Consider the following 13634-nt stretch of genomic DNA (forward strand, 5'->3'; position numbering starts at 1 on the left):
CACAGAAAAGTTAAAGGAACCGAAACCTATTGTTGAAAGTTCGTATGATTCTTTACATGAGATGATACTAACCTACTTCCAATTATGGGATCGACAATAAAATGGTGCAAATAGAGGATTACTTACAGGTTTAAAAAAAACAAGCTATTACGAGTACAGAAAGAAGGTTGATCAAGCTGGGTCCATTTGTTTTCTTGAAGCACCGTCCTTTCAAATGTGCCTAAAATTCAAATTCAAATTCAAATTCAAATTCAAAATCTTTATTGCTTTCACGTAGTGTACAGATCTTACAATAGACACAGTTAATTATAACGTGAACCCTGCAAGGGCATTGCAATCGTTTAATAATATTAAATAATTCATCATTTATAATGGCACAAACATTTTAAATTAATTAACAAAATAAGTCAAAAAATAAATATTTAAATACAATTTTTCAATGTCAGCAATAAATTATAAAACAATATTAATAATAAATTTAGATTTAAGTCTAATTCTGTTTATAGTCACTGTCAGAATGCAGTACTCGAATTATGAAAACAGTAACTAAATTACAAAACTATAAGCCTACTGAAAAAAGTCTTTTATGGTGTAATATGCTTTATCTAGGAGATATTTTTTTAAACAGACTTTAAACAAATTAATATCCTGTATATTTTTTATGGATTCGGGAATGTGGTTATAGATTTTTATTGACATTGCGTATGGACCGGAGTGTATCATTTGCAAAGTCGAAACCGGTTTCGCCAATCTCTGCCGTGGACGGAGATTTTGGGGACGAGTATATAGGGGAAACAGATTCATGTTCTTCTTAACAAACAGGCACACTTCCAAAATGTAAATTGAAGCAAGGGTAAGAATGTTTTGTTTCATGAAATGTGGTCTGCAGGTCTCCATTCTATCAATGTTTACTAGTATTCTGATACATCGTTTCTGCAGCCGAAATAGATGTTCAGAATCAGAACAATTTCCCCACAGTACTATCCCGTATTGGAGAAAAGCATGTGCGTATGCGTAATAAGCATTTGTAGCTGTTTTTAGGTCAGTGCATTTTTTCAGTTCGTTCAAAGCATATGTAAATCGACTTAACTTAGCCCTTACTTTATTAATATGATGCTTCCAGTTTAGGGCTGAGTCAATTGTTATGCCCAGTAGTGAAAAAGCGTTTACTGACTCAAGTTTAGTATTTTGAAAACAGTAATTAATGTTTATTGGCTGCTTTTGATGTGGCTTAAATTGCATGACTTTAGTTTTTTTGAAATTAATTTCAAGATTATGGTCTTTTAACCAACTAACAGTTTTTTCAAGAGTGGCATCCAATTGGACCTTAATGTCTGTTTCACTTTGACAGGGCATAACTATGGATATATCGTCAGCAAATAAAGTGCATGGGTACTCTATAATTTTAGGCAAATCGTTAATATAAATTAAAAACAAAACACAACCCAGAACACTTCCTTGGGGTATAGATTTGGTAACTTCTATTTTTCCAGATGTAATCTTTTCAATTCTGCCCGTTAGGTAGTCATGATGTTCCACCTGGACGTATTGCGTACGGCCCGAGAGATATGAAGTGAACCATTCATGAGCTATACCGCGTATACCTATACCGTATAATTTATTTAACAAGATGTTATATAATACACGATCATAAGCTTTACTCATATCTACTAAAACGCCCAAAGCATATTTTCTATCGTTAATTATACTAAGTACCTCCTGTATATATTTATATACTGCGAGTGTGGTGGACTTACGTTTTCTGAAGCCATATTGGGCATCACTAAATATTTCAAATTTTTCGCAGTATGAATATAGACGGTTACACATTGCAGATTCGAATATCTTGGAAAAGGTTGTTGGAAGAGCAATTGGCCGGTGGTTGCCACAATCACACTTGTCGCCTTTTTTGTGTAATGGTTTTACTACGGATAACTTTAATGCATCTGGGACAGTACCCTCGACAAATGACTGGTTGATAAGGTTTGTCAGAGGAACCACGAGTTGCTCTGCACATGATTTAATAAGCACAGGGGGCATCTCATCATGGCCGTAGCTTCTCTTGCTTTTCAAATTACGAATTATTTTAAGAACTTCGTTTGCGGATACAGAGTTCAAAAACATAGAATTTTCACTTGGGCTGATAACTTTACGGCCGGCAGGTGGTAGGCTATCCTTTCTCGAACAGTTTCCTACTGATGTAAAGAACTTGTTGAATGCGTTTGCAACCTGTACTGGATCCTCGGTAATGTTATCATCGATATTAAGCTTCATATTTTGTCTATTTTTAAAAGTGAACTTATTTGTTTGCTGTTTTATTACGCGCCACATTGATTTTACTAAATTGTTCGATTTTTTAACCATTTTTATATTTTGTATCCTTTTTGACGTTATTACTGTTTTTTTTAATAGCTTTTCATACTTTTTATAATGCTCAAGCAACACAGAATCCTTCTTTTGCATGGTTAGTCTCTTTAAAAGTCTTTTATGTTTGCAAGATTGTTTTATGCCCGGTGTTAGCCAATTTTTATTATTCTTATGTTTAATTTTTACTCGGATTTTAGGCATACATAGATCTAGCTTTAGTTTTAGTACAGCAGTAAATTCATTATAATTTTGATTAACATTTCTATCTAAGGATATTATTTGATTAAAGTCTATCTTACTGAGTTCTGATTTAAAGTTTTCTATGTTGCGCTCATTATAAAGTCTTGTCTCTGTTATCCAATTAGTGCGCATTTGTAATTTTTCAAAAGATAGACTCAAGAAGATACCCCCTATGATCCGACAGGCCATAGTCCCTTACAGCAACCTGCGATACGCGAGTTGGAAAATTAGAGAATATTAGGTCTATACAAGTAGCACTAGTTTCAGTTACTCTAGTAGGTATTTTTACAAGTTGTTGAAAGTTAAAGCTTTTCATTACATTAAGTAGTGTTAAAGAAGATGTGGTCTGTTCCAACACATTAACATTAAAATCTCCGGCTATGATAATATCTCTTTTACAATATTTTCTATGCAAGTGATGTAACAGTCCATCCAGACAGCTATAGAAAAGGTCAGGAACTCTTCTGCTATCAGGCCAGTATAGGCCAACCATGAGAAGATTAAGTTTTTTGAGGTCCACGGCACATATTTCAAAAATCGATTCAATTGACATGTCTAATATATCCTCACATTCCTCATATTCCACATATAAGTTTTTCTTCAAAAATACGCACACTCCTCCACCCTCGCAGTTTGTGCGACAGAAGGATGATGCTAGCTGGTATCCGTCGATGCGCAAAAGATCCAATTTTGATGGCGTAATCCAAGTTTCCGTAAAACACAGGGCGTGCATATTTTCTTCATTGTCCATAATAGACTCTATCAGATGGCGTTTGTTTTTTATACTGCGTACGTTTTGACAAAAAATATTCAATCTATTGCCGAAAAAACTTTGCTGTTTCTAGATCATTAAGTTTGCTGGAAGATCCTTTTACAGTTTTCTCGTTGCTAGATGATTTCATTTTTATTTCTTTTCCAGGTGAAGATTTTTCAAGGTGATTGGTGTTGTTTAAAGTTTCTTCTTCATTTCTCTTGTCGTTTATCGATGTATTATTACTATTATTTTTACTACTAGGGGGTTTATTTTCAATATATTTTTTGGTTACGGATGTTTTTTGATTCGTAATGATATTTGAAGTTTCCTTTTCTGTTGAAAATGAACATGTATGCATTCCTGGTTCACGATTGTAATTATTGACGTGCTCTATCGTTTTTTTTATCCCACTAACGACTTTTTGGAATCCTAAATTATTCAGAACTCCACTTTGATTATGGAACATATCGTAGTCGTATGATAATTCTAGATTTGTATCATTTAGGAAGGCGTGTTGGTGTGTCTGTACATCGAGATAAAGTAGATTGTTAAATGTCTCAATCCTCCAGTTGAATATGTCACTCACATGATTACATCTATAAACAGGCAAACACATAATAAAATTGGTGTGATCTAAGTTTTGCAGTGTTTCTCTGATTGAAACTACTAAGTCTATATAGTTGTTTGTTTTCCTGAAGTCTTCTTCTCCTATAAATACGACACAATGATCTTTTTTTGTAAAATTCGTCGTTTTTGAGTAAATATCTTGTAGAAGTTCTTTTATTCCAGCGTTTGGTTTTAGAAAGTGACATATTTGTAGATCATCTGAGAGTGCATTCTCAATTTTTTGTCTAACTTTATTTCTTTTATTACTACTGATGACACACAGCTTGTTTTTTGTCGCTTCGGAATATTGACACTTATGTACCAGCGGTGATGGATGGATTTCAGATTGATTAGTACTTTCATCGTCCGGGATAGGAGTTGAAGATGATATATTTGGCTCAGGTGTATTCTCCAGTCGTTTAGGAGTAGGGGAATTTACATGTTTTCTACCAACTTTTAGTGGTTTCGATTTTTTATTTCGAGTTCCTAAAGGTGATGCTTTTTTAGGTGTATTTTCACCAAGGATTTTCTTGTATACGCTCATTTGTTTTTGACAACTATCCAATGTCCTGGTCAAACGTGTGACTTCACCGTTCAGTTTCTCAATTTCCTCGTTGGCCGATAATAGCTTGAGTTTTAGCTGATCTATTTCATCTCTAAGACCGTTTTCAATTGAAAGATCGTGGGTTGATACGTTTGGCAGACTTCTTGGTGTCCGAGAGCCTACGCCGTTGTATGAGTCAGCACTCAGATCACTATCAGTTGTTAGTTTTTCCTCAGATAGTGAACGAGGTATTTCAGTTTCTGGATTTGTAGTAGCAGCTAAATGCCCGCTTTGGGTAATTGGACAGTAATTTTTTGGTTTGTTAAGTTTACTCTTTTTCAAGTTGATTTCTGGTGAGGTTTTTTTTGGAGAACGTGGTGTCGAATGTTGTACATTTTCTGTGAGGTTACGACATTTCCAGCATTTCCAAGATTTTTTGGTGATTGCTGTCATTATCAAAAATCTACTTCTGGTTACCACTTTGGTGCATTCAATGTGTAAATTATGTTGACATATGCAACATTTTAGCCATTCATTGTTTACTATGTCGTTTTCGCATTTGTCGCATTTAATTTTCTTACTCCTACTACGAGACGTCATTTTTTTTTCACTGGCAACACTATTTAATAAAATTTTGTAGGGTAGGACTTTGATTTTATTATATGTGGGTAGCTTAATATTTTGTAGCTGCAAAATGATGCCACAAGGTATTTGTTTAGCACTTTCCGTCACACTATTCAACGCATTATCAGGCAATAACACTGGCAGTATAAGCGAGAACGGTATTCTTCACTTTTTTATTGCTTTTAAATAGAAATAATGTTATTATGTATTTAATTTTCTAAAAAGTTTAGGAGCACTTCTGTACGTGATGACACTTTTGACACTACTCCTCCTAATAGTTATCTGTTGTTCGACATAGATTTAATATATATGTTATTGACAAGTTCTTTATCGATTTTAGATAAGAGGACATGTTGGGTGGTCCAAGAGCCTCGCGTGAGTGTCGACTCACGTCAGCGCCTCTGCGCTCTGTGTGGCTCCGTATAAGTACTCCAACCGCATGTCGTCTTTCATCCTCAAACCTAGGTTTGTGCAAGAAAAGTCTTGCAAGTTGGCATACATTGCGGCGCTCGATGACTATTACAAACTCGTTGGCTTTACTTTTTTGCAGGTCTTCAGGCCTAAACCGGTCTTAACTCTCGCAATCATACACCAGTATTGTTACATAAAAAATTATAAAAAAGACAGGACCTCCAAAGTATACAGAAAAATTCTCCGCCCGTAATATTCCTGACAGCATCAACATTCCTAAAATCATATTTGCAGAAATCGTTTACCTTTCATAATTCACATCTTGTTTTCCTAGTATAATTAGCTCGTATTAGTTTTGCTTACATGCCTCACATTGTATGTTTCAAATTTGAAATTAAAAATAACCAACCAAGTGCGTGCCAAACCACGCATAACTGAGGGTCCCGTTATTGAAATGGAATTAAAATGGTAACCACAATAACCCACTAACACAAAAGAGTAACTTTATAGGAAAATTGTGACGGTTACGTCTTTTTACGTAAGGAGGACAATGGTTGTTTGTCTCCGAAACCATAAGAAGGTAATGTGAATTTACGCTTACTATTTTTTGCTATAAATGGTTACCTACACTGATGTCAGCCTATACCAAAATTGACACCCACTTTAGATACCATTAGTCTACATTCCAAGAAAACTTAACCTATTTTTTAACATTTCAGTTTTTGGTGGGACATCTTTAAAGATGACCAACAAGGAGAGATTCAATTAAAAGATTATTACCTACCTTTGTACTGACTGTTCAGCATTAAATGTTAAATTTAAATTGCTGAAACACAAAAGTACAGTTGTGTATTTTTGTATTAGACTGTCTAATCTTAAGTTATCCACTGAGTTTGAAAATGTTCTGCTCTTCAAAGACATAAGTTTACCTTGTATTGGACAACTCGACTCTACTGACACCCTACAAAGGTTGCTAACTCGCAAAGTATCACAGATTTGACAAGTCAAGTACATACAACGCGACGGTCAGTTAGTGGACCGATCACAAAGTCACCCTTGTGTGTGTGCTGTGTGTCACTAATTGCCACGTCCGGCGGAAGTGGCCGGTTCCGAGGCTGGTGTCAGGTGACGCGGCCACCTGTGTGGGACGCACGCACACTAGCGCACCGAAACCTGATTCTGATGCAGTCTAACGCCACTACGGTAGAGTTATTTTGCGATGGTCTCTATGGCAACATCTAAAGTAAACTTTCCTCCAAAATAACTTTATCGTTTTTCTGACATCCATCACTTTCGAAAAGCTGTATTTGCAAGTTTCACAGTGACCATCGCAATATTACTCTACCGCAGGTATTAAACAGATTGATAAACTAAAATCATCTTTTTTGAAGATAAAATTTAATAATTTTATAACTACAACCAAAAAAATTACTATAGCTAAAGCTAAAGCAATATTTCCAAAAATTTAATTGCATTAATATGATATTATGGCATTTAAGATACTCAAAAACTACTTACGGTTTTGTGCTAGTGCTGCACGCTGACGGCCGAAAATTGCTGTAGTAATCCCTATTGTGTCTAATAGATATAGCTGCATATGTAAGCACAACAAAATGATGTTGAAGAGTTGAAGACGATGAATTTTCCACATCGCAGTCACTTGATTCGCATGAAAATAACGATTAAGCTTAATTGTTACCAAAAAAGCAATACTTTTATCATTATTTTACGAGTATATGACAAAACTCCGAACTCGCATTTCGTAGGCAAACATTTCAGAATATACCCGCCGGCCGGCCTTATCTCCCTAATGTGAGTGAATACTCGTACGTAGGCAGACACGTTGCACGTGTGTGCGTCGTCTAATTAACCAACGTGTGATTTCGAGATAAGAACAATAATTAGCTTTTATGAATTATTCTAATTCTAATAGAAAATCTGTAGCCCATAAGTAAATTGCTCAATTGGTTTTGATAAACGAACGTTAAGCAGGCATCAAAAGTGGTTGCGCGGTTTTGTACCTTGTCGCTTTACAGCGACGTTCGTGGCGCCATACAAGATTGACAAATTGAGGCGGACAAGAGCTAAAGTATTTACAACAACTATTTTTTGGAAAGTAAGAAAAATATATTTTATTATTAAAATTAAATTGTATTGTGAATAGACGTAGACTAATCAAAAACACGAGTTGACGAAATTAGCTCTATAGAACAAATAATGCAAAATTACCTCTTAAATATAAGTACTTCTCTTTAAAAATGTTTGATCTCTTTATTTTTTAACTTACTATATATCTATAATTTTTAAAACACTGTTTTTAAAACAATACACAAACTAAAAGCACGTTCAATTTTTATTTTACATAGGTACAGTATATATTTTATTTAATACATAATCAATTAAAACATTTTCAATCTGTTTACACCGGCTGGTCGCCCGCACGCGTCGGTAAGTGATCCGCTACTTTCGACGTTGATGGTACGATAATAAGTTCACCTACACGTTATTTTATATGTTATTAGATTAATTAAAATACACCAAAATTTCTGGACCAAAATCTTATGAGTGTTCATACGAAATTAATAGCTAGGTACTTGAAATCTTTGTTGCACCGTAGCAAATGACGAGTTAAATGAAATTTTTGACTTAAATTATGAAATTACTTCTAAGGTAGAGACTTACTTATAAGAGACAGACGCACGGATAGAGATCAGAACCATAGATATAAGTCCTCGTTGTGGAAAAATCTTCCAAGTATGGCGCACTAAAACGTCCTGTCGACGTAATTTAGTTTTCATTGTTAGTTTGAGTCTTATTACTGTACGGACGGTACTGACGGAACCAAATAAATCTATCTTCCTTTCTTTCTTTATAAATATCCTAAGTATAACGGAGACACTCTAGTCCAAATGCCTGCGTATAATAAAAATAAGTCCCTTTTGTGTATAACCACAAGGTCCACGCGTATGATTTAGATAAAGTTTTGCATCTGTAGTCCAACATTATGTTATAATACTTGTACGTATTTTGCCTACAAGGATTATATATGCGTCTATCCCAGCTCTCTGTAATATGTATTAAGTCATCATCATCACCATCATATAAGCCGTAGAACGTCCACTATTGGACATGCCTCCCCAATATGTATTAAGTATGAATGTAATTTTAAATTCCTATTTGAAAGTGGAGCAAACTGTGTTTGTTGAATTTGAAATGCGAGTCCAGTAATCGAAATTTTCCGGCTCAATGATTTAATAAAAGCGGTACCTAGTTGTGTAGCAAAACGCAGTTAAATATACCATTTACGAGTGGTATTCCACGAATTTGTTTTTAATAATCGGTCCCCAGTACGTCAAGGTATGTCCGTAATACAGCGAGAGTTGGCAAAAGTGTCGGCGCCTGCGCCTTCGCCATTCCGGTGCGCCCCGTAATTACGTCATTAGAGTCGATGAATAGGCCCTTTTGTCCTGCGCCGGCACTGCGACAGCTGTTATAGCCTTTCGCAACTTTCGCGAATGACTGTTTGGATGGAACTTTAAGCATGAGACAGAAACCAACAAACACGTGTATACACTGTACAATAGAATCAACGAAGATCGGTTTACTTTACTTGGGTACTCGATATTTTGGGGCTTGCTACTTTATACATAACACTGACAAGCAAAAATAACGGGTTGCATCTATACCTACCCCACACTATAGGTATCATCATAATAGGTATCAATATCATATCCTATATGCATCCTATTGTGCTAGCTAAAGAGTGCCAAAATTAGTGAGAAAGTGAGTCACAGTCTCCAGTGTCAGGCGTTAAGATTTATTTATGTATTTATGTAACAGTACAATAAAGTAACTAACAATTAATAAGTTAGTAGGTTGTTCAATTATTATATTAATATTACCAAGTAATAAAATTAAATATCATGTTTTTTATTAAACGCCAGGTGTTAATGACTGTGCCACATACCAATGTGGTCAATATTTATGCTCGACGTGACTTGATGGACTACCTATGCTCGTCTAACGTTCTAAAATATTCATTCAATCTACCGATTGGAAATTAATTTATAAATGACCCGAACTTATTAAAAAGGGTAAAGCTATGTCGATTACCGCACCCATTCTTGTTACGTGGTAACGATGATTATTTTTTCATTAGGATGGCATCAGCGATGTTTGGGAACGAGTGAACCGTCGCACTAGTTACGATAGGCTGATTGGTCACGCTCTCGCTGAAGGGTTATTCATATAGTCGACATTTGGCGGGGCTGCGGTCAGGCGCAAATTACTCATGCAACGTTCGTTAATCGATTACGCTAACAATAACGCATGGAATGATAATTCTGTACGAGTACAATCTTGCAACGCCAGAGGAACTAAATCCGCAACAATCGTTTATTATATTTGATAGCCAGATGGAGCTAAATTTCCATTGCCTAACTGATATATTAGTGTATGCTCCATGCTGTTAAAGATTTTGGATAACTCAAATTGATATGTATACAATGACTTTGTATGTGTAGATTGCAACCAAATGCTGAATGCCGTCTACTTTGTAAAGCTTTACTTAAAAGATGATTTACGAACGACAACTTGAAGGTATCGGAACTTAATATATGTGAAGCTTGTACGGCCAGGACGTACGCCCTGGTTTACATTAGATTTATAGCTGGACCACTATAATAATTCCTTTTCAATTAGCACCCGATGAGCACAGTCGCGCCGTGTTTGAGCGGTTGCACGATTCGACACGCAATATCGACGCGAACAACACCCGATGGCTCCATTCATCATTATTATAAATGTGCCACACTCACTTATTTACGGAAATCGATATTTTTTTCGGTGTCGACTTTGAATGCGAGTTTTCGACACGTCGATAAACGTCACGGTATTGTGGCGGATGACCCCGCATTGTGCTCTCGCGGGCCATTACTCTCCAGCTAGGCGTTAGTTCCGCCTCTGGATATTATTTTGTAATTATTGATTATAGCAGGTCATGGTTGTTGGTGAATGTCGTTTTTAAAACAGACCGACTTAATTAATGATCGCGAGCTCTTTGTGCCGATATGATTACTTTAATTATTGTCTAATAACGTCGCGACACGTAACTGCGTCTAATCAAAATCATTTTGCGCACTCACACCGCAGGGTTCCGTCGCCCGCTGGCATGCTACCGGCAGTGCTTCTTTCATCTTATTGCGTCAGAACGAAGGTGCATAATAATAACATTTTGTATTTTTGTTGTTCAAAAAAGCATTTGTTATAAAATTTTGAATTAGTAGGTATTTTAGTGACACTTAATGTGTAATTAATTTATTATTTGTGATTTAGATTTTATTTGTAAATACTTACCTATTGATTTGGGCATTTAATTTAATTTTAATTCTATTTTTCGTGAGTTTCATTCTAGTTTTTTTGGCATATTTTATATTTTTTCATTGATTATATTATTTTTTATTTATGCACCGAACTAACTTAGTTGGTCAGTTGTGTTGGTACTAACAAATAAATGGATCTATGATAGCTGAAGAATAAATTAGATGTTTATGTTGTGAAAGTGTTAGGTACTTTTGATGAAAGAAGACATTAAACAAACAGCTGATCGTTTTGTAATAAATAATATGTTTAAATTTGATAGAAAAACTAAAACAACAAGACTTATTCATACGGGTTGGGACAAAACATCACATGAAATATGATAATGTAAGTATGTACAGTCACCAACAGCAATATCTGACACAACAAAGTGAGGGTGTAAATATCTGATGCAAGTCTATTTCTATAGATACTTCGTTTTTTTTAGCATTAGAAAAAGGTTAAATAATCTTGACGAGTCTTTTTATTGAAAAACGTTTTTAAAAAAACAGTATTTATCACTTATGATATGATACCAAAACATTGCTGACTGTACTTTTTGTTGACTGTAATTGAACTGCATATCTGTATCCGTACCAAATTTAAAGTTTACCGACTTTATATTGACCATTGAGGAGTTCCCTCCTGCGGAGACGATCCTGGTAGGACCACCAAGATGTCACAACCAGATTATTGCCAAAACATCACTCAACACTTATGTCAAATTTAAAGTCAATCGGACCGCTGGAAGTGGGTCAAATTAAACTTCCAAGATTTGACCCAAACAAATAAATAAACAGGGCAAGCTAAAGAAAAGCTTGTAATAAAAACGAAACTAATAAACGAAAACTCTCAGTAGCTACATTCATATAACACGGACTCCCTGGGTCATAATTCGAACGTTTCAACCGCCTCAATTTTCATGGTCACATTGTATTATGAATGTACTATAGAATTTGATGACATATTTGATTATTTTTAGACGTCATTTGCTTCTAGTTGATAAACTAGAGACAACATTGCCCACGTAAATCAAATAGAATAAAGTCCTGAATAATGATCCTCCCTGCGCTGCGTCACAAAACGAGCCGATTTTAAATTTATACCGCGTCAATTTCGCCTGATTTAGATCAAACTACAACAATGTACTCACTTTGATCCGACAATGAAGCTTGAATTCAGTTTGGCGTGTAGGTCGAAAATTGATAAACGTCCAGCGTTAGGCGTGCGCAATCAGTGGCGAGCAATTTGCGAGCGATTGTGCGTGATGAGGCCTCAGTAAACGCAAATTGGACGCGCGTTGCTCCACGCGGCACTTTAAGACTGTGATCGGTTATAGGCAAACTTAAAGGGCAACGGGAACTCTTAGCCTACATTACATACACTACACAATAGAGACAAATAATTAAGGTATTATAACCAAGCTTAGAAATGGCCAGCACCTAAATAATTTTTATATTAGACCCGTAAAAGATCTTTCGGAAATACTAAGAATCTCGTTCTGTCTGCTTAACTACAAGTACCTACAGACACAATGAAATTTTCCACTAATTGACAAAATTAATTTAAGCTACTTTGCTGTTTTTTTCATTTTCTAATGGTATTTTCCAAAGTTACCCTGGAAACTACATATTTCCATATCCGTCGCGTATATCTCGCGTAGAAAACAGAATATATCTATCTCACATAGAATTGTTTCACGTAATTGTATCTTCGTATGGAGATAATCAATCTGATTTTGATTGTAAGCGTTAAAAAAGTATCTACATGGTTGTACACCAACAATGATAAAACAATGAAAAAAAAATCCTTGTAAGAAAATTATTTATACTTTACTTACTAGCTTCAAAGAAGATCAACAAATGTTGACCTGAGGCCAAACCAAAGTTATATTACATTTCTCAGGGGTACGCTCCTATTACGTTGTGTACCTAGAAGCGATCGTGATAAAGCACTCGCATAGGTTCTCACGAGGTCACACCGAAATGCCTAATAAGAAAATATGATTGCGCAAGAAAATGGGGCCAATATCAATTCGATATACCTACGATCCAAAGCAATCACGAAAACAAATTTGCGTTCATTTCCTCTCCATCGGAACAAACGTATAGGCGCTGAATCCGGCGGAGCAATATCTCTTGTGAGGCGGCAGGTCGTAATGGAAACCATTTCTCATCAATTTTCTAAATAAAGGCGCACAGAAGCCAGCGGATAAAACAAAGCGAGAGCGCTCACGACATAGATTGAGCTGAATTATCGCTTTACCGCAGAACACAATCTGCCCTCGCTGCGAATGCCCATACGTGCGCGCCTATCCCGTGGGCCGAGGGCCGGCCCAGGCGTCAGCCAGATACCGCGTGAGTTATGTTAAATGTACCCAGCCTCTCTTCTTTATCAATTTAGGTGCTGGCGAGGCGTTCGATGCGATTAAATATAAGTAATAACTGATTTAGGTACATTTGAAGCTGATGTTACGGTAGAGAACAATTCAAGACCACCCTTAGGTTTATGTAGAGAATTAAATTCAGACATAATCACAATAAATTGAGTTTAATGACTAACATGATATAAAATCAATTAGTTATTAATGTTGTAATTTTATTGTTTATGCCTGGTACTTGAGCATTTAAGAAATCTATACTCTAAACTAATTTTCCATTTATTATATAAGTAATTTAGATATTTTAACCGATTGTTGGTAGAAGATTTTTTTGTACTTATCGCATGAAC

This window comes from Choristoneura fumiferana, chromosome Z, assembly GCF_025370935.1.
Source record: "Choristoneura fumiferana chromosome Z, NRCan_CFum_1, whole genome shotgun sequence".
In the NCBI taxonomy this organism is placed as follows: Eukaryota; Metazoa; Arthropoda; class Insecta; order Lepidoptera; family Tortricidae; genus Choristoneura; species Choristoneura fumiferana.